This window comes from Palaemon carinicauda, chromosome 22 (genome assembly GCF_036898095.1).
Source record: "Palaemon carinicauda isolate YSFRI2023 chromosome 22, ASM3689809v2, whole genome shotgun sequence".
NCBI classification, from domain to species: domain Eukaryota; kingdom Metazoa; phylum Arthropoda; class Malacostraca; order Decapoda; family Palaemonidae; genus Palaemon; species Palaemon carinicauda.
Genome location: NC_090746.1, coordinates 114,543,448 through 114,570,863, shown reverse-complemented (window position 1 = coordinate 114,570,863; position 27,416 = coordinate 114,543,448). Strand labels below are relative to the sequence as shown.

General features: G+C 35.4%; 1 protein-coding gene across 1 annotated transcript in view; it reads left to right on the top strand.

The window, feature by feature from the left end:
• LOC137616700 (cyclin-dependent kinase 4-like) overlaps positions 1 to 27,416 on the top strand; it is a 344,007-nt gene that overhangs the window by 1,898 nt on the left and 314,693 nt on the right. The window contains exon 2 of the mRNA XM_068346695.1: positions 6,982 to 7,023. The gene's annotated coding sequence lies outside the window, so the exon portion shown is untranslated. The remainder of the gene's footprint in view (positions 1 to 6,981; positions 7,024 to 27,416) is intronic.

Below are 27,416 nucleotides of genomic sequence, written 5' to 3'. Positions count from 1 at the left end.
GGAGCATGGTTTTGCATGCATGGCAATTGTGGTGTTAGTATATACGACAGTTCTAGTATCAGTGAAGGAATGTTGGGTTTTATGCTCGGCAGATAGCCTAGGGAGATGAAATAGTATTCGGTACTTGTCCAGCATAGAGCACGTTCTTCAAACATCTTAAATAGGCCTATGGGGAAAGAAAAAGACTTGATATCATCTTTTATACTAAGTTACGAGGGGGCACTGATAATTAGTGAACTGTACATAAATATGTAAATCCAATTTATCGAAATTCATCATGCCAGTTGTGTAAATATTAAATTTTTCAAGTGATTATAATTTTTTTCCCGTGAGGAATTGCAAAAAAAAAAATGTCATGAATACTCTTCCCTCGTTTTATGTACAAAAGATGTTTGAGGTGATTTGCATGTTGCGATCATATTATTGTAGTGGAAACAATTCTTGAAAATCATTTAGTTATGCAAATCAGAAGAGTAAGACTCTCTCTCTAGGAAGCTTGAAGAGTTAGATGTTTTATTATGATTTTGGGAGAGGGGCGTCCAAGCCCATTAGTGAGAGAGAGAGAGAGAGAGAGAGAGAGAGAGAGAGAGAGAGAGAGAAAATGTCAAATAACTTTGTTAATCGAGGTCGTTACCATCTAATATTGGAATCAGTTTTATAAATACATCAAAACGTGATGGGATTTTTTGTTTGTAAAGTCGCCATTGCTGAAATATATCTTTCCATAGGTATCACGTAATTGACTGTTCAGTTTTTGTAACTGCACGTAATTTAGTTCCAAAAAGTGCACCCGCTAATCAAAAAGACAGCGTTACTTTTTGTTTCATCAAATTAATGCAGTGTGTTGCTACAGGATCGTGGCATTGCATAGTCCAGTTGTCCATCACGTTCGGCGACTTTGATGTCTCTTGTAGAGGATGGGAATGGTACTGTATAATGAACCTTACTTTGCCTTGGATCCCTTTCTGGCTTTCGAGATTGATTTTTTGCATTGGAAAGGTGAACGAATTAACAAATTTCTTTGTAAAGTATATGAATAAATGTTTATTGTAGTCTGATAGTTTATTCTATTTTATATACATTGGTGTGAACATTCACTTTGTACCAACCGTGTGTCACACGATCGTACATAGTTCTTTTTTAGTGCGAAGGGAGAGCGAAGATACAGGCACAAAATGAACTATGTACGATCGTGTGATATACCAACCGTGTGTCACACGATCGTACAACTTCGAACCTGAATTGACCTTCAAATAAGTCATTTTCAACTTGTTGATTATGGAACGTATCGTTTTTCTTCGAATTGTCAGAGGTATTTTTTTTCTTTTAACATCTTTTACGAAGGTATGCAAATGACATTAAATCTCAGGAAAGAAAGAAGTAATTTGTAAGGTGTCAAGTAGTCTTATTGCAGTTGCTGTTATTTGTATTACATTATATATATATATATATATATATATATATATATATAATGTGTGTGTGTATTTGTGGGGGGGGGGGATGGGTGGGTATATATGCATGCATGTATAAAACTTTTAGTGTCGTACACAGTCGAATAAGCAATAGCTTAATGCTCCAACAACAAGCTCTAAGCAATAAAATTGGCGATTTTATACTCCTTGATAATTAATATAGCAGGTTTTGGAATCATTTGTAATAAGAATTTATTTTTTTATGCATTAAGGATATCAAAATATCAATTAAACGAACCTTATGAAGTGATATATATATATATATATATATATATATATATATATATATATATATATATATATATATATATATATATATATATATATGTTTAGTGTTGTAATTCTTCCATATTTGAAATGTGCCTAAGGCTGCAAATGGAATGGGTCAAGGGTGGCCTTCCGCCCAGCTGCCGATAAATGACCTTGTCCTTTGTCGAAGTGTTGATAAACAGCGTCTCGATTTTAATAATAATAATAATGTTTATTGGACAAAAAATATTTACATTCAAAGATTTACAAAAAGAAAAAAAAGACTCGGTCCAAGCCCATGTGGAGCAGAGTAGTCTTTTTTTTTTCTTTTTTTTTTTTTTTAGTCTTCTTTACCTTTGCCAAGTTTTGGAATTTCCTCCCTGCTTTCGTGTTCCTAACCTCTACACTTTGTGCTGATCTTTTCTTTTGTTTATCACCTGGGTACAATGTTATAGTTTACGTTATTGTTATTATTACAAAGTGAGCTATAACCCAAGGGCTCCAACAGGGAAAATAGCCCAGTGAGGAAAGGAAACAAGGAAATAAACTACAAGAGAAGTTATAAACGATCAGAATAAACTCGTATCTGATTATCATTATTTTTACTGTTTTATTCATTTTATTGCTTACTCCTTTATGTGCCGCTTTCTCTATTGGATTTTTTTTGGTTGGTCGTCTTATGTTATTTGGTCTCAGCCCTTTAAATAGGGTTGTGAAAGCCTTCAAACCTTGAAATTTGTTTTCCATGTAATAGGTCTCCTTTTATATACAGTTATATGGATAATTTTCATTGATAAGTGTAGCGAAAGTTATTGTGATTTAATTAATATTTTTTTCCTTTTAATTATATTTTCTCCTATTACATTATGTTTAAAAGAAAATGTAACATCTCTAGTTTTTTTTTTTTTATCTTGGAATTGATGTTACATAAGACTTATTTCCTTAGATTCTATTTAGGAATTGATGTTACATAAGACTTATTTCCTTAGATTCTATTTAGGAATTGATGTTACATAAGACTTATTTCCTTAGATTCTATTTAGGAATTGATGTTACATAAGACTTATTTCCTTAGATTCTATTTATATTAAATTTTTTAATATTTTAATATGATTCTTCACATTCTCCTTCATACTCCCATAAAGACCCCGTACTCTTTCTTTCCATCTTACCTTCTCCAGATCCCAGGTACCCAGAGTACTTACCAACTCTCTCTCTCTCTCTCTCTCTCTCTCTCTCTCTCTCTCTCTCTCTCAAGAGTACCAAACGGTAGAATTACTGGCCTCAACCACAGCCGGCACGTCCAAAAGCACACCTTACATTACGCCAGCCCTTTCATCAAGGCACACGAAAGAGGTCTCTTTTGATAGAATAACTCAATTAATGGGCAGAACGCTCTAGCAAAAATTCTACCTATTTTTGAATTGGTGGTTCCACTAAAAAAGAAATTCGCCAGGTTCGTGACGGGTGGCTCATTATTACTATATTTGTGTATTGTTAGAATACCTGTCATGACGAGTTTTTTTCTCGGTTCTTTTGTGGGATTATGATGATGTTACAATAATGAGTTGATTCAATGGTTTTCATCAAGTATCCTTAGATTTGTTTATTGTATTTCAACACGAACTGTTTTATGTTGGTGTCTGTAATTGAGCTTATGATGAGTTACTCGTAGCTCAATCAGTCTTTCAGTTAAGTTTTTTTTATAAGGGTAGAAGAGACTCTTTAGCTATGGTAAGCAGCTCTTCTAGGAGAAGGACACTCCAAAATCAAACCATTGTTCTCTAGTCTTGGGTAGTGCCATAGCCTCTGTACCGTGGTCTTCCACTATCTTGGGTTAGAGTTCTCTTGCTTGAGGGTACACTCGGGCACACTATTCTATCTAATTTCTCTTCCTCATGTTTTGTTAAAGTTTTTATAGTTTATATAGGAGATATTTATTTTGTTACTCTTCTTAGAATATTTTATTTTCCTTTTTTCCTTTCCGCACTGAGCTATTTTCCCTGTTGGAGCCCCTGGGCTTATAGCATCCTGCTTTTCCACCTAGGGTTGTAGCTTAGTAAGTAATAATAATAATAATAATAATAATACATTTTCCAGTTGCGAAGTGTCTACAATTTGTACGAAAAAAAGTCTCAATCTTAGCCCCAAAACATTATCTGCTACACGCATCTAAAAGTGTGCTCCATTAGTAATAATTTACCTGTTATCCCTGATACACTCGCATTGGGCAACCAAGCAAGACCACACTTAGGGAAACAACCTAAACTATAAAAAGAAGAGTTTGTTTCAAGTTGGTGCTGTTAATGAAGAAGGTTTCCTTCTGTTTAGACACCATCTATTTGCTTGTGTAGGAATATCACTTGGGTTTCCTTCTGTTTAGACACCCTCCATTCGCTTGTGTAGGAATATCACTTGGGTTTCCTTCTGTTTAGACACCCTCCATTCGCTTGTGTAGGAATATCACTTGGGTTTCCTTCTGTTTAGGCACCCTCCATTCGCTTGTGTAGGAATATCACTTGGGTTTCCTTCTGTTTAGACACCCTCCATTCGCTTGTGTAGGAATATCACTTGGGTTTCCTTCTGTTTAGACACCCTCCATTCGCTTGTGTAGGAATATCACTTGGGTTTCCTTCTGTTTAGACACCCTCCATTCGCTTGTGTAGGAATATCACTTGGGTTTCCTTCTGTTTAGACACCCTCCATTCGCTTGTATAGGAATACCATTTGCAAAATGACCAGCCGTCAGAGATATCTAGTGTTTGCTGTATTTTTCATTATAGAGTTGGAATTCTTTGCTAAACATGAGTAGCTTCTTCCAATTGGTTAGATTCTGGGGCAATTGAGACTTAAAACACAGAGACAGATGTAAGAATGCTAAGCAAAAATTACAAAATGTTATGAATTTTTAGTTATTTGTCCAAGCAATATTGGAAGAGTGTTTTCCCGTGACAAATATATGCAAAACTGGAGAGTCACTTTAATAGAATTTTACTTGCTCGCATATTTTCATATAGTTGATCCTTTAGGAGATACCACCAACAGCGTACGTTACGTGGAACACTGTAAATGAATTTTAAATGCTCTTTTGCATTGCAGCTTCTATTAGGCTACCTTTTTTTTTTTTTTTTTTTTTTTTTTTTTTTTTTTTTTTTTACTTTGGTTCTTCATCCGTTTGCTTTGTCGTGTTTTTCTTGTTCAGCTCTCCAACTTCTTTAAAAACCATACAGCCTTTAGAAAATGTATTTGATATATGTATGGGGAAATTGTCATAATTAATTTATGGTTGTCGTCCTATTTGATAGGACAAGCACAGATGAAACTGGATCTTATGCAGATTTTATTTTCTTTTTATAATTATTATCTGTTATTTATATTTTGTTATTCGCAGGTCTTTTACTATAGTAAACTTTATGATTATTTTTTTCTGGTATTTGTCAAGTCATTATTAGAATTCTATTATTCGTTAGCAGTATCCATCAAGTTAGAATGTTAGTAGTATACGTGTCGTCTTAACAAGTTGGCTTAACCTGACACAAAATTCGCCCTCATTTCAATTGCCAAAATATCTGTAGGCATAACAGCTGTTTTTGACATTAGCCTGCGTTATTATTACTATTATTATTACTATCCAAGCTACAACCCTAGTTGGAAAAGCAAGATGCTATAAGCACAGGGGCCCCAATAGGGAAAAATAGCCCAGTGAGAAAAGGAAATAAGGAAATAAATAAATGAAGGGAACAAATTAACAATAAATCATTCTAAAAAAGGCAACAACGTCAAAACAGATATGTCATATATAAACTATTAACAACGTCAAAAAAGACTCATGTCTGTTTATATGAAATAAATTGACACAATTTTCACTGATATTGCAAAACGTTGAATTTGTAATGCAATGATCGTATCTAGGTAAAAAGGAATTTGTGTGCTGATTAAGATGGACTAACCATATCCTAGTTCGTTTTCATTCATGTCAAGTGACCACCTTTGATGCAAATAAGAAGAGACCTTCAGGCAAGGTTGTACAAATGTAATTTGTGTTGTGTTCCTTTGGCTAACATGCAAGTTGTTTTATTTACTCATGGTGCATTTGTATTGTGGTATAATCTGGTAGTCATCCTTGTCTATAGTTTCTAGTTTTTTATAACGGATATTAAAAACTAAAAGGAATAAGTAAAATGAAATAAAATCTTGTTTTTCTTTCTCATCCCGCCAGTCCTGGATAAGTCTTCTCATCATGTCAGTACTTGATAGGTGAATGATGTACGAGGGAAGGGAGTAGCCTTATACCCCCATACACTGATGGGACATGAATGCCCTTAATAGACACTTCCATCAATCCGTCCAATTATGGATTGTGATCGAGACTGTCATTATAATCCTGAAGCCTTCCCCGGATTGACAAGAGCCCACGCAGCACATACGCTAGTACTGACCCTTGATTTATGAAGGAATCAGAAGGATACTCTCCGTCATTATTGTATAATTGAGTATCCTTTAAGGGAACTCCAGAATGTCGTTTTGGCCCTGCCTAATTTAATCGAGCCAAGGGGGAGGGGGGGGGAGAGGAAGGGTTCTGGTGGGATCAGTTCCGTCTTTGATGTGGTTTGAAGGGTTCCGATTGGAGAAAGACCTGCGTAGAGGCTCCGAGGAAAATTACGGGTTACCGATGTAATATCATGTCGTAGACGTGTGTGCGTTATGTAATACACGGAATTAAATTGTGTACCCGCTGATCTTGATGTATTTCTTTGCAATTGAGATAATGAGAGATACTCCGACCGGGAGAGGTTGGTTTTAACTTATTGAAATAGAGAATTTGATGTTAAAAACAATAAGTTCATATAATATTTTTGAAGGTTTAAAACCTGTAGTCTGTCATTTTATTTCAAATATGTAACAATTTAGTTGTGGTAGTTGTAATATATGAAATAATAATACCAATTCTCTAATATCGCAATAGGGTCTGCCCCTCTCTTTTATTCTTCTCCTGTACTTCTCTTTCTCCCTATTTCCTTAATCTTTCCCATCCCGAGTACCTGCCTTTGAGCTATAAACTGGATTGTATCCAGGGGTCCTTTCCCTTTCCCCATGTTCCCCACTTCCCTATTCTTATTCTTATTATTATTATTGTAACAATTTGTAATCTCTCTCTCTCTCTCTCTCTCTCTCTCTCTCTCTCTCTCTCTCTCTCTCTCTCTCTCTCTCTCTCTCTCATTGATTTACAAAGACTGATTTTATGTTTGTTTCCTTACAGGTGCATTGAGAACTAGGGAATCCCGGAGATCGAAACCAACATGTGAGTATTTATGTCATATGTAAATGTGTAATATCGTCTTTAGCTTAATTTCCATAGAAGTTATGCCGGGTTAAGGCATTGGATATTGGTGCTGGCTAATGTTTGTCATTTTTTATATTTGATGGATTCTAGATTTAACTCTAGGATATATATATATATATATATATATATATATATATATATATATATATATATATATATATATATATTTTATATATATATGTATATATATATATATATATATATATATATATATATATATATATATATATATATATATATATATATATATATGAACTTCCAATGTCTCAAGTTCTTGTTTAACATGTTTCAATTCTGTGTGTGTGTGTGTGCTCTACAGTAGATAATAGCTATACTAAACTTTTGGCATATCGTTTAATGCAGATAGTTAATTGCAATTACAAATGTGGTAGCCTGTTGTGAACGTCCCTGACTAGCATTATGTTGGACGGGAGTTCGGGACCCATTCAACCTCAATAGTTTGTAATAGTGTCTGCAACCTCACCATCCTTTTGAACTATGGATGGGATAGGCTTTGGGGAAGTGTATAGATCTAGCTGCAGGGTCATCTGCAGCCATTGCCTGGCCCTCCCTGGTCCTAGCTTGAGGAAGAGGGACTTGATCGCCGATTATATGTATATTTGGCCAGTCTGACGTTATCCCGCCATCTGCCTCTGCCATTCATTATGGACCTTTAAACCTTTAAATTAATACATTTCCCAAACCTGGCTAGTTTCTTTAGTAGGGCAGACAGACATGAACACTAACTACGATGTTATTGGTGTTTTGCCTATTTTTCTTATCTCTATGGTCTTCCACTGTCTTGGGTTAGAGTTCTCTTGCTTGAGGGTACACTCCGGCACACTTCTTTTATCATTCTTTATATTTGACAGATCCATTTTAACGTCGTTACTGATTTAAAAGGTTTAAAGGCCGCTCATGAATGCCAGAGGCAAGGGACAGTGACACTGCCCTACCAAGTAGGACAATGACCTAGAGACTGATCATATATACGTATGATCAGCGCCCAAGCTCCCTCTCCACCCAAGCTATGACCAAGGAGGCCCAGGCAATGGCTTCAGCAGAAAGACCCATAGGCTCCCACAAACCCCCAATCCTTAGCTCACAAGGATGTTGAGGTTGCTGCGACCAAAGAAACTAACGAGTTTGTGCCGGACTCGAACCCCAGTCTGGCGTTCACTTGTGTGGGACGTTGTATTGTTCATTATTTCTTATAGCCTATATAATTTATTTATTTCCTCATTTCCTTTCTCATTGGGCTATTTTCCCTGTTGGAGACATGGAGATTATAGCAACCTGCTTTTCCAATAAGGGTTGTAGCTTAACAGTTAATGATAGTAATGATAATCAGTCAAACACACTGCTCGTGATTTCTTTCTGCCGTAAGGTAATATATCTTTAGCTAAAGTGCCTTCAGCGGATAGAAGACATATAGTAGGCTATATAACTACATCCTCTTTTCATAAATTCCCGTAACCCCTTTTTATCAGATAATCTTAAAGATCATTTTGAATAAATTATGTGATTAATAAGATCAAATTCTGATTGTATCGTCTTTGGCTTTCTCTTTCACGTGTCACAGGTTAATGATAAAACACACAAGATCATCATTAGATGCGCTACTTTGCATATTAAACTTCAGGTTCCCAAACTAACCCTTTTTTTTCTATGGTTACTTGTTGAAGATCCTATCTGATATTAACCTACGTAGTTAATAAGCAACATCTGTACAGTAAACTTGATAACAATCAGCTTCTAACTCTCCCATGTTGTGTTTTTTGTATCTAGAAGAGAATTATATTCTCATTATATATGTCACATTTGTTGGGTCTTTTCCAGATATTTTATTATAGTTAATCCAGATGAGAGGGAAGGTGGGGGTATATAGTCACATTGTAACGAATTTGAGAATTTATCTTCAAATCGACCGTGTAAGAGTTCATTTGTAGTAAAATAGCCAGGCCTTCTCCATCATGAGGCTCAATACTACACAGTATTCTAGAAGTTTTATTCCTGCTGTTACCAAGTTGTGGAACGATCTTCCTAATCGGGTAGTTGAATCAGTAGAACTTCAAAAGTTCAAAGTTGGAGCAAATGTTTTTATGTTGACCAGGCTGACATGAGTCTTTTTATAGTTTATATATGACATATCTGTTTTTGACGTTAATAGTTCATAGAGGACATATCTGTTTTGACGTTGCTACTGTTTTTAGAATTATTTATTGTTAATTTGTTCTCCTCATTTATTTATTTCCTTATTTCCTTTCCTCACTGGGTTATTTTTCCCTATTGGAGTCCTTGGGCTTATAGCATCTTGCTTTTCCAACTAGGGTTGTAGCTTGGCTAGTAATAATAATAATAAAAAGAAATGGATAATCGACAGTATGTAACAAAGTCTTGTCGTTAAATAATGTCGATCAAAAGTATCACTTGAGCTACTTCTTGGAATCGCGATCTTTTTGGATGCCGACGGGTAAAGATAATGCTGAAGTGGAGGAAATGCTTCTCTCTCTCTCTCTCTCTCTCTCTCTCTCTCTCTCTCTCTCTCTCTCTCTCTCTCTCTCTCTCTCTCTCTCTCTCTAACGGTGTCTTTTGATCTCGTCTCTTGAGGTATTTCTTTTCTTATTGACGTAATCTTCCGCCAGGCGGCTCTTTTCTGCCAGTTTCCTATATTATTATTGTTATTATTATTATTATTATTATTATTATTATTATTATTATTATTCCTTGCTAAGCTACAACCCTAGTTGGATAGCAGGATGCTATAAGCCCAGGGGCCCCAACAGGGAAAATAGCCCAGTGAGGAAAGGATACAAGGAAAAGTAAGATATTTCACGAACTGAGCAACACTAGAATAAATATTTCCTATATAAACTATTAATCTTCGGAGCTAATGATTCCATTTGATATATCATTATGAAAGAACTTACTTAGCCTTACTTAGCTAACTTATTCAAGACGATAAATTTCTAGTAATATAGTGGAAAAATCTTTCTGGAAACCACGTCCTCATATTTTATATATAAATTATTTTATATGGATACGGGTGAACTTATACCCGTATAGGGTTGGTATTGGCGATTATATGCCTCTGGTGATGTTGAATGATCATCAATAATGACATAGATTAATGTACCCATTTTTGTTTTTATGACCGATGAGTTAACAGGTTTATCCCGTCGTATTCTTGCTAGATATTAATCTCTGGCACCGTCGTTCAATTAGTTCATTACAACGCATAAGATTTTATGACCATCCTTTACATTCAGATCTTCCAGGAGAGTTCCATCCTGTTCGTAATACTAGGCATGCAGTTAATTCTAGTAGCCAGGCCTTCTCCATCTTGAGGTTCAATACTGTACTCTAGAAGTTTTATTCCAGCTGTTACCAAGTCGTGGAATGATCTTCCCAATCGGGTAGTTGAATCAGTAGAACTTCAAAAGTTCAAACTTGCAGCAATTTTTTTTTTTGATGTTGAACAGGCATACATGAGTCCTTTTATAGTATATATATCAAATATGTTTTAATGTTGTTAATGTTTTTGAAATATTTTGTTTTAATTTTTCATTACTTCTTATATCGTTTATTTATTTCCTTATTTCCTTTCCTCACTGAGCTATTTTTCCCTGTTGGAGCCCTTAGGCTTATAGCATCTTGCTTTTCCAACTTGGGTTATAGCTTAGCTAGTAATAATAATAATAGATATGGTAACGTCTATAAACCGAAGCTGTTTTCTACGTACACGCTGCTTCCACTTCGAAAGTTATGGAGCCAAAAGATGTGATATTTTTCCTCTTAAGAGTGAATGAGAGTGTGGTCACTTTCTTGGTTCCCTGGGAACCTCTGTTGTTGTCCCTTCACTAGTCTCACCCTCCTCCCTTCCACCTTCCACCCTCTAGCAGCGTTGCTAGGTTGGCCTTTTTTGGGCCAAATAAAACTCCAAATTTGCAAATTTGGACATTTTTCGTGCTAGATACCTAAATATGGCCTATTTGAAATTGTTTAGCCTTGAATGCTATATTTTCGGCCTTTTTTTTACTATTAGGTTGGTCTTTTAAAGGCTTTTCTCATTTGGAAAACCTGGCAACCCTGCTCTCTAGTGAGTCTAGTCCTCTCCATAGGTTTGTAGAATTCCGTTCGATGATAAATGACCTTTCTGGAAGCTTCTGTGCTAGGCGTCTAGTTCGCCTCATTACACCGCCCATCCACCCACGCTGTATGTACGTATGTGACATGTAGGTCTTGGTGTGTCCACATAGGCTTAGTCAAAGGGAACTTGCTACCCAGTAGATATTTCCTTTTAGGTCCAAGAGGCAGTGTTGATTATTTTTTTTCCCCGCCAAGATCTATTTTTTACCCAACTCGAAATGTAACTTTTTTTTAAATATAGCTCAGTAATAATGTAAGTTTTTTTTTCACTTATTTCGAAATGTGTCTTATACCGTACATTGTTTATGTTTAGTCATTTGTCGTTGATGTTCGCTACAGTTGAAGATTAACATTTTTCAATAGTTTGAGGTTTTTAGTTCAAATATATTTTAAGTTCAAGAGATATATGTCACGAGAATAGTTGGCTTTTGTTCTTCGGGTATATTTTAACTTTAAATTTAATATGATTTGATAAAGTTGTTTTATATTTTAATTTTTAACCACAGATATACATTAGAAAATATACAGAATGAAGTATTAATTCCTTTTCTATGGTAATAACAAAAGCAGTAAGCCTACTGGGTGCTACTATAGCGTGAGGTCTACCACACTATAGCGTGAGGTCTACCTCCCGTTAGCACTATAGCGTGAGGTCTACCGCTGAATTATTCGTCCCTCATAGATAAGACACATTTCATACATTTGTTTAAGCAATAAACACTCAATTTAAACATATTTTAGAAATGTCTTAAAATGATAATTGGAATTTTAATTACAATGAAAAAAAATAATAAAGGTAAAAATAACCATGTTATCATATATTTCCATATTTATTCTAGCGATACAAAACAATAAACACTTAATTTAAACATATCTTAGAAATTACTTAAATAGATAATTGGATTTCTAATTACATTAAAAAAAGAATAAAGGTAAAAATAAACATGTTATCGGTCTACTGCTAAATTATTCGTCCCTCATAGATAAAACACATTTCATACATTTGTTTAAGCAATAAACACTTCATTTAAACATATCTTAGAAATGACTTAAATAGATAATTTCTAATTACATTAAAAAAGGAATAAAGGTAAAAATAAACATGTTATCATATATTTCCATACATTTATCCTAGCGGTACACACTTCGTAGATCTTCTAAGAAAGACAAATAGATCATTGGAATTTTTTCTCATCACCTTCCAGCAAAAATAAAGATGAGACTGGAACATCTGACGACCAACACCTCGCATTAATCTCTTCAGAATCATCGTTTTAGCGTCCAACCACGATCGCTCAATTGCCTGTGTGTGTGCTCCTGTCGCTGGATCCCCATAATATTGCTGGTGGTTCACTGTAGAATGCTGGTACCCCATGGCATTTAGGTTGCGGAAGGTCCAAGCTTGTCGCGTGGTAGACCTCACCCTCCGCCTGGGTAGGCGACATATGGCGGTAGACCTCACGCTATAGTAGCACCGCCTACTGTATATATTTTGTAATTTCGTATGTAGTTTTTCCTCAGGACATATTCCTGTACCGTAACCATTCATCCGCACGATCGTGAATAATTCTGAAATGTGTACAGAGGAATAGGCCTATTGTTGGGATTTGTACCTGCCCGTGAGGAGAGCGGGGAAAGGGATTTGGCGCAGAGATGGTGAGAGGGAAGGTGATTGGGTGGGTCAGGTCAGATAGGGGCCCTTGTGAGGGGGGGGGGGGGTGACTAGGGGTTTACTGTGTCTTAGAATGTTCTTATTGTATTGTCCAAGAGGCCTAAAATGGCCTCTGCTGTTCCGAAAGAATTCGGTAATATGTTTTCTCTCTTTCCCTTAGGTGATTATTTCACCGGGTGGCTGAGGTAGGTTTTTAATAAATGTTTTTCTGGTCACCTCCGATATGATGTATTGGTCTTATTGGTCTACTGTTTTGCGTAGAGTAACTTAAGAAATCGTCTATCACTAGTAAGTGACCCTTGAAGGAAGTTCTTTTTTTTTTTTTCTTCGGCTGGCAACCCTACAATTCCCATAGATCGTGGCAGATAAGTCCCGTTCTTTATCTACGGGGCACCTTGTTTACAAACGGGATGTAACCTCGTCGATAAGTTCCTTTGAAGGTCACATTTTGAGATTGGTACTACCAAGGTCTATAGTATAGACCTTGGGTACTACATTCAAAGTTCTCTGGTACTACCAAGGTCTATAGAATAGACCTTGGGTGCTACATTCAAAGTTCTCTGGTACTACCAAGGTCTATAGAATAGACCTTGGGTACTACATTCAAAGTTCTCTGGTACTACCAAGGTCTATAGAATAGACCTTGGGGTACTACATTCAAAGTTCTTTGGGGGGTACTACATTCAAAGTTCTTTGGTACTACCAAGGTCTATAGAATAGACCTTGGGGTACTACATTCAAAGTTCTTTGGTACTACCAAGGTCTATAGAATAGACCTTGGGGTACTACATTCAAAGTTCTTTGGGGGTACTACATTCGAAGTTCTTTGGTACTACCAAGGTCTATAGAATAGACCTTGGGGTACTACATTCAAAGTTCTTTCAGTTGAGACGAAGATTGGATTTCTACTCATTTCAGCTGTTCTTAGTTTCAGTTCCAGTTCTTTACCTGGCTCCTCGTATGCGATTCCAAAGTCATTTTTTTTTTATCTTTTATGAAAATACAATTACATTTTCTTAACATACATTTTTTTTCTTTTATAAAGAAATATTCCTTAACAAATTATATTTAACATTTTTGTATATACATTATAACATCTATTATATGATAAAATTACATTTTTGTTTTATTATTTTTCTAAATATGTTTCACTTATAAGGAATATTATAATTGTATGTAACTGTGATTAGATTTAGATATTTGATTTAGTTATACATTTTAATATAATTGATAGAAATATTATGAAATTATTGTGCCTAATGTAGTCATACATTAAAGAAATATATATTGTTAGAAAAAACTTCGAAGTATTTGAGGGATATCATTTATAGGTAGTTCCTGATCATAATTTCAGTTCCAGTTCTTTACCTGGCTCCTCGTATGCGATTCCAAAGTCATTCTAAATAGTTTTACTTATAAGGATTATTATTACAATTATGTATGTAACTATGATTAGATGTAGATATTTGATTTAGTTATAGATTTTAATATAATTGATAGAAATATTATGAAATTATTGTGCCTAATGTAGTTATACATTAAAAGAAATGTATATTGTTAGAAAAAACTTTTGAAGTATTTGAGGGAAATCATTTATAGTTCCTGTGATGTTATCACCGGAAGTCAGAATGAGACTTTACTATTCAGGGTGATGTCGTAAGTTATCATGACTATGCAATAACCGTAAGTATATATATCAACGGGATTGCATGTATGAATACAAATTTCTTTAAAAAAAGTATTCAAGATGCATTTTTTCGCGAAATGTATAAAAGATAGAGGCGGGCTTTAGTTTCAAACCATAAGGATTAATTTACAAAAAAAAAAAGAAAAAAAAAAAGCTAGATGATTACATTGTGAATTTCTAAGCCTCTTTTAGTTATTATTATTACTATACAAGCTACAATCTAGTTGGAAAAGCAAGGTGTTATAAGCCCAGGGGCTCCAACAGGAAAAAATAGCCCAGTGAGGAAAGGAAATAAATAAATGAAGAGAACAAATTAACAATAAATCATTCTAAAAAAAGTAATAACGTCAAAACAGACATGTCACATATAAACTATTAACAACATCAAAAACAAATGTCATAAATAAACTATATAAAGACTCTGTCCGCCTGGTCAACAAAAAAAGCATTTGCTCCAACTTTTGAATGACTTCATAATTCCCTTTAATCGTTGGTCAAGTGGCATTTCTGACTGAATTTCTTGATAGTGAATCCTTTGTCGCCTGACTTGGAATATTCTTTGGCTATATGGACTGGTCAACAAAAAAGCATTTGCTCCAACTTTTCTCCAACTTTTGAATGTCTTCATAATTCCCTTTAATCGTTGGTCAAGTGGCATTTCTGACTGAATTTGTTGGCAGTGAATCCTTTGTCGCCTGACTTGGAATTTGGGATGGCAAGCGTGAGAGTGCTCCTAAAAAAGAATATTCTTTGGCTATATGGAACTTTTGTAGGCCTTACAGGGCCGTGCGACGAATTCCCTCCGTGAAATTGGTGGGGACGTTGGGCATGAGTTAGCGCAAATGAAGCCACTGAATGATGTAGCACAAGGACAGTGGACTGGATTGATATTCCATGGACAGTGATTGGGTCTGGTATTTTCCTAGATGTTGCTGATGTTATTATTATTATTATTATTGTCATAAGTATATGCCTTTAGACTCTTTTTTTAGTTTATTGTTTATATTTATGAGTAAAACATGTTCTGTGTGCTGCTATTTATTATAATTTGTTTGTATTTGTTCCATTGGATATTATTATTATTATTATTATTATTATTATTATTATTATTATTGTCATAAGTATATGCCTTTAGACTCATTTTTTATTTTATTGTTTTTATTTATGGGTAAAACGTGTTCTGTGTGCTGCTATTTATTATAATTTGTTTGTATTTGTTCCATTGGATATTATTATAATTATTGTCATAAGTATATGCCTTTAGACTCATTTGTTTATTTTATTGTTTTTATTTATGGGTAAAACGTGTTCTGTGTGCTGATATTTATTATAATTTGTTTGTATTTGTTCCCTCCACACCATTCATCCTTTTAGAGACTCTTAACTTCGGGTTTGTTTGTTATCGATAATAAACTGATTAAGAGAACACGTATTCAATTATCTGAATACTAATAATGATTATTATTACTATTATCATTTTAATGTAATTAAAATGCAGTTTTAGGCTTATCTATGACCATATTTATTAAAAGCTGTATCTTAATGCCCCGACCAAGGTAAAAATGCCTCTTTTCGAAATCAATATTATATGGGGGAAACCTCCTCAAGGATAATCATGTTTGCTACGCCTAAGTTGATATTGTGTGATTGATTTGGTGTTTTCTGGCGTCGTGACGTCAGTGTTTTATTATATTATATCTATATTATTCATCCAAAGTAGGATACGGTCTCTCAAGTTTCGCCTGGCCTTGGATAAGTCCTGTAGAATCTGCCTAGTCATCAGAGAGAGAGAGAGAGAGAGAGAGAGAGAGAGAGAGAGAGAGAGAGAGAGAGAGAGAGAGAGAGAGAGAGAGAGAGAGAGAATTTAATGAGGATGATGTTTTCCAAATTGTCCATAGGTCTCCATATGGTCTTTTACTTATGTGCTTAACTGCGTTTTTCCCTGACAAAGATAACATAGATCTATCTATATTCAATAACCTTTGTTGTAGTAGATTAATGTATATACTATATAGTTAATATTCAATTTTTTCCTCTGTTTTGGTTGTACAATATCGGTGGTGATCTAGCTAATATTATTATTATTATTATTATTATTTTTATTATTAGCCAAGCTACAACCCTAGTTGGAAAAGCAAGATGCTATAAGCCTAAGGGCTCCAATAGGGAAAAATAGCCCAGTGAGGAAAGGAAATAAGGAAATGAATAAATGATGAGAATGAATTAACAATAAATCATTCTAAAAACAGTGACAACGTCAAAACAGATAGGTTTCCATCTTGATGTTTACTTGCTGCACAAGCTTATTTCTCTCTCTCTCTCTCTCTCTCTCTCTCTCTCTCTCTCTCTCTCTCTCTCTCTCTCTCTCTCTCTCTCTATGTACGTGTTTCTGTTGTCTAACTTTGAGGATCTTCAAGTCAAAATGTATGGGTTGCTTCGAACACCATTGTATGTGTTGATTGATTGTTTTTATATTAAGGATATGCTTTTAGACTAGATTCTTTTTAAACACTTTAAAATTAGGAACACCCTTTTGCCCATTCATAACTCGGCTGAGTTTGTTATTTATAGTGATAAGAGACTCAAAAGGTTCGCGGTTTAAGTTTTTTAAAATTAATGCTTGAATTTCCTTAATTTATACACAGAATTTTACCAATCAGCGTGATTGTAGGCAAATTTTGTACGCCCTATTCGGCTTTTTTTTCATTTTTTTTTCTTTTTTTTTCTCTCTCTCCATAAGTTACTCTGATACTCTCATAACACATATCGGATACCATCTGGTTTCACGGTCCATTGACTGTTTCTTTCCTTTTTCTGCCATGCTCTGGAATTTTCGTTTTTTTTTTTTTTCTGGCTCTTGAAGGTTTTCTTTCTATAATCGGATGGTCAGTCCCTCCACCCTTTATTGTTTCCTTGTTTTCATCAGCCCTTGGCTAGAAAAGGGTTTTGGTTTGCCTGGCCCGTTACTTTTATCCAAAAAAATGGAATGCCCTTGATAGTTATGGAGTGAATTTTATAGAAGAATGATACGAAACATTCAGGAAGTGGAGGCAAGCGCGTGTGGTCTCAACTCAAAGTCGGCCTATGAGGAAAAGAAACCTAACAAACGAAGATGATGGTGATAATGATGATCATAGATATGACGCTGATAGTGAGTGCGGTGTTGGGGGAGGTTGCTTGAAGAAACTTTAGAACAATGAGGTCATTAGATTACGATAGACTCAGATCAGCGTCCTTCTTCATCTCATTGAATGAAGAAAGTGAGGGCCGGATAGGCTTACCTTGATAAAGATGGTGATGATGATGATGATGATGAGGAGTAGGAGGATGAAGAAAAGGAGCATAGGCCTTAAAATAGGCCTTTTAACGTCTCGCCTGTAGCGTACGGGATGAGGAGGCAGCAAATGGGATGTGAATTGTTTATATCGGGTGAGATTCCTGGCATGCCTAGGCCTTGGCGGGGGTATACATACATACATATACCTTATATATACACACACAATTTTGTTTGATAATAAAGGGTTGAAGGTCATCCAAAGTTATCGGTGTATGTGCACTTTCTCATAGGTCTAGATGTATGTTGTTCGTCGCAGTGTAGTAATACAGAATATACTGTTTGTATATGTAATATCTTTTAAATATACACTTTTTCTCATTCGACCTGATTGCCATTTATGTTATAAGCTGGTATTTGTAGGGCGAGGTCGCTAGACCCACACCTTGATGCAAGGATATTATATACGCCATTATATATATATATATATATATATATATATATATATATATATATGTGTGTGTGTATATATATATATATATATATATATATATATATATATATATATATATATATATAATGTGTGTGTGTGTATATATATATATATATATATATTATATATATATATATATATATATATATATATACGTGTGTGTGTGTCTGTGTGTAGATTCATTTTTCTACATAATTTCGTGAAATTGCAAATTAATACCAAGCACCATCGACTTTAGCTATCAATCACTCAAAAAAAAAGAGAGATGGGAATCCAATGAATAATAGTAGATATTAATTGATCCCCATATTATAATCTGGTCGGCGTATTATGACGATCCTCTGTATGTAAGGCTATAGTAGGCCTAATGGGCAGTTGTGGTCGTCTTCTAGATGGAACTGATGCGAGATGAATATCTTGTCGAGTCACGTCGTGCCTTTGGGTTGGAGGGAAGTTCTAAGGAGAGGCTTCCTGCACTTCCTGGTCTGACTAGACACCAGGACAGATAATCAATGAAGTGTTTATTTGGATTAATGTGAAATTTCATTTAAAGACTGTTACTATACATGTCATTTTAAAGGGGGATTCAGTTTTACTAGTACTGCTACTACTACTAGCTAAGCTTCAACCCTAGTTAGAAAAATAGGAGTTTAAGCTACAACCCTAGTTAGAAAAATAGGAGTTTAAGCTACAACCCTAGTTAGAAAAATATGAGGCTATAAGCCCAAGGGCTCCAACAAAAAATAGCCCATTGAGGAAAGGAAATAAGGAAAAAGATAGAATAATGTGCCTGATTGTAGCTTCAAGCAAGAGAATTATATCCAAGACAGTGGAAGAATATGGTACAGAGGCTATGACACTACCCAATGGTTTGATTTAGGAGTGTCCTCTTAGAAAGTGCTGCTTACCATACCTAAAGAATCTCTTCTACCCTTACCTATAGTCCATTTCTTTTAGCATGGCAGATTTGCACAGACTTGCAGCGGTGCCCTTTTTAGCTCGGAAAAGTTTCCTGATCGCTGATTGGTTAGAATTATGCATGTTGCATAAGATTTTTCACAACTCTGACCATCCTTTACATTCAAATCTCCCTGGACAATTCTATCCTGTTCGTAATACTAGGCAGGCAGTTAATTCTAATAGCCAGGCCTTCTCCATCACGAGGCTCAATACTACGCAGTACTCTAGAAGTTTTATTCCAGCTGTGACCAAGTTGTGGAATGATCTTCCTAATCGGGTGGTTGAATCAGTAGAACTTCAAAAGTTCAAAGTTGGAGCAAATGCTTTTTTGTTGACCAGGCGGACATAGTCTTTTTATAGTTTATTTATGACATATTTGTTTTTGATGTTGTTGATAGTTTATTATATGACATGTCTGTTTTGACGTTGTTTCTTATTTTAGAATGATTTATTGTTAATTTGTTCTCTTCATTTATTTATTTCCTTATTTCCTTTCCTCACTGGGCTATTTTTCCCTGTTGGAGCCCCTGGGCTTATAGCATCTTGCTTTTCCAACTAGGGTTATAGCTTGGATAGTAATAATAATAATAATAATAATTATCTTGTCCAACCAATCAGCGACCAGGAAACTTTTTCGAGCTAAAAGGGCACCGCTGCGAGTCGGAGCAAATATGCCTCGCTAAAATAAATGGACTATAGTGAAAAGTAGCCACTGAACAATTGAAGAAAGGCTTTTGCTTCTTTCCCTACTTTTCGGATTGTACCCTATCGTCTTCGGCACGTGTCGTCCATATGCACTATGCACCTTAACGCACTTACATCAACACGACGTTGTCACGAGGTGTCAGCTCAGGTCAGCTCAGGTCAGCCACAGAATTGATAATCGCCGGTGCGATCTAACCTCTGTGGCATCTTGCGGGTAAAGGCAGCCGGTTTAACCCGTGTGGTAAAAATGAAGCGTGAGCTGATAAAAGTATTTTAGCGATGCACGCGACGCCTCGGGGGTACGTTTAGAATTGTTACGGGTGGAACGACACCTCTTTTTTGTCTCTATTTCGGCGTGACTATAAAGGATTTGTGTTGTTAGATAATCTTGTTTCGTGGTAAATGATCTTTCAAATATTATTTCAGCAGTAGGTCGTGCATAATTCTAGTATGCTTTTTCTTTTTCTTTTTTTCAAGTTCATCTGGTGAAAGCACAGGAGGGAAAGCTGTGAATTATGGGTTCTCGTTTTTGAAAGCAAAAGCCAGAGCTTACATATTTTTTATGATGTGAAGAGATGTAGGAGATCAAAGCTAACTAGTTTTTCTTGGAAATTATTTTCATATTAAGAAAAAAACGTATTTCATAACTATTTTTTATTTATATATACTTTATCAAATTAATTATATTTCCTGATAGATTTTTTTTTTGGTATTGGTACATTTTTATTTAATGGTGTTTAAATTTTCATGTAATTTTATTTCATTTTAATTCAGCATTGTATATTATTTTCCAACATTACAAATATCAACATAAGATCTTCATGGGGTATTCACCTCTCAAGAAAACCATTTCTTCTCAAGAAAACAATTTCTTAAGCTCAAGAAAACAATTTCTTCTCAAGAAAACCATTTCTGTATAAAGAAAAGGTTTGATTCCCATTTCTCGTATGCCAAGTGTAGTTCTGATTAAGTAATTAAATGTGTACCACCCATGACCAAAGGGTCAAGTAGGAAAAGGGCCTTGTATGATTCTATCTGCATAATTTTCGGAGGGATCGCCCTTGTATATCGAGTAGCAGGGGGCTGTAGATGAATGATACCTCTCTCTCTCTCTCTCTCTCTCCTCTCTCTCTCTCTCTCTCTCTCTCTCTCTCTCTCTCTCTCTGGAATTGAATGAAAATCTTGCCGTCATCAAGTTTAATGGCGTGTATTTCTCTTTTTTTTTTCTGTGTCAGGCATGGCATGGGTCTATGTATGCTGAATTATTAGACATTCTTTTAAGCCTATCATGGAGTCGTCTGTGTTGAAGAACATTGATCTTCACCTAGACTTATTATGAATCTTTTTGAGCTTTTCATAAACTTATTTTTTCTGTGTCAGGCATGGCATGGGTCTATGTATGCTGAATTATTAGACATTCTTTTGAGCCTATCATGGAGTCGTCTGTGTTGAAGAACATTGATCTTCACCTAGACTTATTATGAATCTTTTTGAGCTTTTCATAAACTTATTTTTTCTGTGTCAGGCATGGCATGGGTCTATGTATGCTGAATTATTAGACATTCTTTTGAGCCTATCATGGAGTCGTCTGTGTTGAAGAACATTGATCTTCACCTAGATTTATTATGAATCTTTTTGAGCTTTCCATAAACTGTTAATTATTTTGTTGAAGTTTAAGTTTTATAATGATTTATAGAGGCTATATTTATATTTTTCATTTCCGTTGGGTCTATGTATGCTGATTATTAGACATTCTTTTGAGCCTATCATGGAGTCGTCTGTGTTGAAGAACATTGATCTTCACCTAGACTTATTATGAATCTTTTTGAACTTTTCATAAACTGGTAATTATTTTGTTGAAGTTTTATAATGATTTATATAGGCTATGTTTATATTTTTCATTTCCGTACATTTTCTAAGCGTGATACCAGATGTTAACATTCTGATCTCTCTATGATTACAATAATTATTTGCAGATTAGGTTGCCTACTTTATGCTTCCCTCCATCTTGTTTGCAACGCATGAACGTAGGCCTACTAGCCACCACATGCATACACCAGATACATAATTAACTGCTTGTAGGAGACTCGACAGGCTGCTGATGAGCCTTATATGTAGGTCTATAAAACAAGGGAGAAAGTAACAGAAGTTTAATGTAGGAATCCCAAAATTGGACTATGACTCTTGCAAGTTTTGAAGTAACATATTTTTTAGCCTTAGTATGATAATCATCAAGGTTTATGTTGCGTTGTTGGGAGATTTTATCTCTGGTTCAAAACAAGTCCAGGAGATGCAGTATTTGCATAAAGCATGAATGTTATGTTTAACGGATGCTAATTTACAATGGAAAAATGGTCTAGCATATCTCGAGATTATCGGGCTATACTTTATAAAAAGACACCGGAAGAACTTAGGCCCAATTGTATGATCCCCTGATAAGACCCAGGATTTATGAATGGACTTTAAAAGTGATAAGATAGTTGGAAAGTCGTATCTGGTTGTAAGAGGCGATCGAAAGAGAGAATATTATAAATAAACAAGCCTCGCGCGAAGCTTGTAGTACTGTACTTGATGGGAAAGAAGTGAGACTTCCACCCGATTCTCTGCCCCCCTGCAGTTGGAGAAGGTGAGAAAGATGGCATGGCCTGCTTAGGTGACGGATTAGAAAGGGAATTCAGGAGGGAGTGTTGTGACCGATTGGGTGTCTTAAATGATTGGTAAGATGTGGGAATGTCGGGGAGAAGTTATGGGATTAGAGCATTCGGTAGGTTGGGGTTCTGACGCCTACTTGTCTCGCCTTGGTGGAGCCTGGGTTATACACCATCTCGCTATCTTCATTGATAACCAAAGTAGTGACATAATTCTCTCTCTCTCTCTCTCACTCTCATCCTTGAATGGTGTTATCGCCTTATCGTGGCCGGAGGGATTATGGGGAGGCCCTAAAACATCCATGGGAAGCTGCTGATAATATTTGCCGAGTAAGATGATGTTTGGGTGATGCCTAGATCCGATAAAGGTAGAGTTATCAGTCAAAGGACACAGGAAGAAGCACATGCCTCTTTCATCTCACCGCTTTCATAATTGTGATTTGCACTTGGAAGGAATGAATTCTTTTCTGCATTTTTTAAGTCGATGTGAATTTTTTTTTATTGGTTTTCATTTGGATAACATGCATTTTAATGAGTTAGAAAAACTTGAAATTATTTTTTTTCTTCAGAAAGTATATCACTTGGTATACTAATTATTATTAATAATAATAATTGATAAGCTACAACCCTAGTTGGGAAAGCAGGATGCTATAAAGCCAAGGGGTTCCAACAAGGAAAATATCTCAGTGAGGAAAGGAAACAAGGATAAATAAAATATTTAAAAAATAAGTAACATTAAAATAGATATATCCTATGTAAACTATAAAAACTTTAACAAAACAAGAGGAAGAGAAATAAAATAAAATAGTGTGCCCTCAAGCAAGAGAATTCTAACCCAAGACAGTGGAAGGTCATGGTACAGAGGCTGTGGCAATACCCAGACTAGAGAACAATGCGTTTGGTTTTGGAGTGTCCTCCTAGAAGAGCTGCTTACCATAACTATAGTCTCTTCTACCCTTACCAAGGGTAAGTTAACCCCATGTGCAAAGAAAAATGTTTGGTATTCCCAGTGTTGTCAGGTGTGAGGACAGAGGAGAATGTGAAAAGAATAGGCCAGACTATTCAGTGTGTATAGGCAAAGGGAAAATGAACCGTAACCAGTAAAGGGATCCAATAACTCTAGCGGTAGTATTAACAGGTGACTGGTGCCCTGGCCAATCTTTTTAAAAATTCTGGTTAAATTCCTTCATACCATTCATAAACAGACTAACCTATCAACGAATGACCAGATGAACGCAAGTGCTTGTGGGTATTGAGCTGTGCCAGCACTGCCTTTTTTTTTATATCAATTCCTAATAAGTCTTCCATCTCAACTGCCCACCTCTTGACCTCTCTTCTATTCAAGAACTAAACCTTCGGTGCAAATCTAGTCGTGTAGTTAGTGCATGTGGTTTCGTTTGACATCTTTATGGATGTCATTTACTGTCATAACACCCTCTCTTATATTACCACCAGTTTTTCCGATAGAAAATGTGAATCTTAAGCTCTAGGGCCGTTTTTAAATGAACACGGTACACCGCCATAGAGACTACTCGTGGAGTTAGAGGTGCTCGTTTTATGGACCTGTCTAATCAGTTGTTAAGTGTCATTTATACTTCACATCGTGGTACTATAATTAAGTGGCGTAAGCCTTCGAGGACGCTTCTTAAGCAACATTAACAAGTGAGAGTGATCCTAAGGTTGGACAAGGTGAGCAAGCGTTTTTGGGGTTAGGCGACAGGGGGTTGTGTGGTCACCGGGGTACGAGGTAGGAGGGGGAATGTCTCAGTGTTGTTGGCTTGTTGCTTGTCATTGTTGGTTCGGTTTGATGATGCAAGCACAATGTTAGACCTGTCTCTCTCTCTCTCTCATCTCTCTCCTCTCTCTCTCTCTCTCTCATATGTGGGTGGTTAGGGAGAGGCACATCAGATGGATGGCCAATACGTATACCATCGTATTATAATATAATGTAAATTAGGTTTGACAAGGTAAGTTAATCCACCGGGATTAGATTCTCTCTCTCTCTCTCTCTCTCACTCTCTCTCTCTCTCTCTCTCCTCTCTCTCTCTCTCTCTCTCGTGAAGGACACATTTGACTGCCACGTTCTCTGACCGGGTGCCTTTGCACCATGTGACGATCTACTTCGTGACATTGTCTTCAGATAGTTATTCATTCACCTAAACGGAAAGGAATCCAGTTGTCCCAACCTTCAACAGCTTTGACTGGCGCTATAGCTATGCGTTTTACCCGCTGTTTCGCATGTGAAAAGCAGGATAACGAAAGGTTGGCACGAGTTTAGTTTGTCACTTGGTAGTTTCCTTAACGTCTCTTGGACTTATTTGTCGGATGTCTGGTAACTTACATACTTTAAACAGAAGTAGGAGCTCATGGTCTCGTTTCTCATAAAATGAATGGCCACTGAATTGGAAATTAATATTAACTGATTCTTAAATTGTTAGATATTCTGTTTGTGCAAATTTCTTATAATAAAGTAGCGTTGTTTTGCAAGATGATTTTGAGATATTCGATTTGTCCAACTTAAGATTCAAGCTATTTGTACAAATAAAAAGTATCAACCACGAGTGCTCTTAATGTGTTTTGAAGATAGAACTATAAAGGCGGGATTTATTTTCTAAAGCTTTGGGGTAGATTTCCGGTCTTTTTTTTTCTTTTTTTTTTAAAGAAAACCTTAAACTGTGGATTGTTTAGCGATAAATGATAGAAGTTTGTAAGAATGTAAAATCTGATACAAGGGAAAGTTATATATATATATATATATATATATATATATATATATATATATATATTATATATATATATGGGTGTGTGTGTTATATATATATATATATATATATATATATATATATAATATATATTATATAGTATATATATATATATATAGTGTGTGTGTGTGGTGTGGGTGTTATATATATATATATATATAGTATATATATATATATATATATATATATATATATAATATATATATGTTGTATATATATATTATATATATATATATTATATATATATATATATATATATATATATATATATATATATATATATATATATATATATATAATATATATATATATATATATATATAATCTCCATGTAAACTAACAATAGGCTTACTTACATTTATGTCAAGTACTTTGGAAACTGGGAAGAGGATCCCAGAGTGGGTGGCCGGATGGTGGTTTTTTATTCAGATTTTGAGGTAGATTAAAAGATTTCCTTTTTTTTTTTTTTTTTTTTTGACGTAGTTAATGTTCGCGTGAGTATTGTCTTTTAAGATGGTGGTTGGTATCTTTTTATGGAGAAGAAGGAAAGAGATGCGTTTTAAGATAACGTTCTGGATTATGCAGATGGTGTTTTGAGTTTTTGTGTATATCGGGGTTAAGTGGAATTAATTGCTGAGAAGAGGAGGCAAAGAGTCTCTCTCTCTCTCTCTCTCTCTCATCTCTCTCTCCTCTCTCTCTCTCCTCTCTCTCTCTCTCTCTCTCTCTCTCTCTGAAATGTGAAAGCATTATTTGGTAAATGATTATTCATTGCAAATTCCATTATTTGTGTTTTTGTGTATAATCGGGTTAAGTGGAATTAATGCTGAGAAGAGGAGGCAAAGAGTCCTCTCTCTCTCTCTCTCTCTCTCTCTCTCCTCTCCTCTCTCTCTCTCTCTCTCTCTCTTGAAATGTGAAAGCATTATTTGGTAAATGATTATTCATTGCAAATTCCATTATTGTGTTTTTGTGTATAATCGGGGTTAAGTGGAATTAATGCTGAGAAGAGGAGGCAAAGAGTCTCTCTCTCTCTCCTCTTTCTCTCTCTCTCTCTCTCTCTCTCTCTCTCTCTCTCTGAAATGTGAAAGCATTATTTGGTAAATGATTATTCATTGCAAATTCCATTATTTGTGTTTTTGTGTATAATCGGGGTTAAGTGGAATTAGGCCTAATGCTGAGGAGGAGGCAAATAGTCTCTCTCTCTCTCTCTCTCTCTCTCTCTCTCTCTCTCTCTCTCTCTCTCTCTCTCTCTCTGAAATGTGAAAGCATTATTTGGTAAATGATTATTCATTGCAAAATCCATTAGTCCTAATGTACGCAAAACCATATCTGGGTATGATAAAAAAATTTGAAACACAATTGCATTTGCAATATATTATTATTGCAATAAAGAATGCATGGGCGATTTATCGTTGCAGTTCACAATGGCTCGTAAATCTACTATGCCATGGTAGGCAGTTGAGAATAATTTCCTTTATATATTCAGGATGGTTCAGTAATCATTCTTCCCAAATATCTCTAGAGCGTGCATTACAATGTGCCTTTGAAAAGATGAGCCTCAAAGCCTTAGTATACGAACATGATCACCTAAAGCTTCCCCACTCTTTGACTTAAATATTTTCGAAACGTGTTTCTTTAGATTTTCGAATTTTCTCTTTCAAAATTCTAACGTGGTCTGTCTGACACTATTCTGTTTCAAATACATGGCGGACCTTGCTCTCAGAAAACGTTACAAGTAACGACAGAGTTTATACAGGTGATGATCTCGACGGTAATAGCTCCATCCCCCAAAAACTAAATTCTCTCTCTCTCTCTCTCTCTCTCTCTCTCTCTCTCTCTCTCCTCTCTCTCTCTCTCTCTCTCTCTCATTCCATTGCAGTAATTAAACCATCGTCTTTTATCTTGATCACGGTTCGAAGTTCTGAAATCTTTTCAACTGCTCCATAAGTTACATATATCATTTAGATAAACTTTCATTAAATGGTTGCCAACCATAGAATCTTC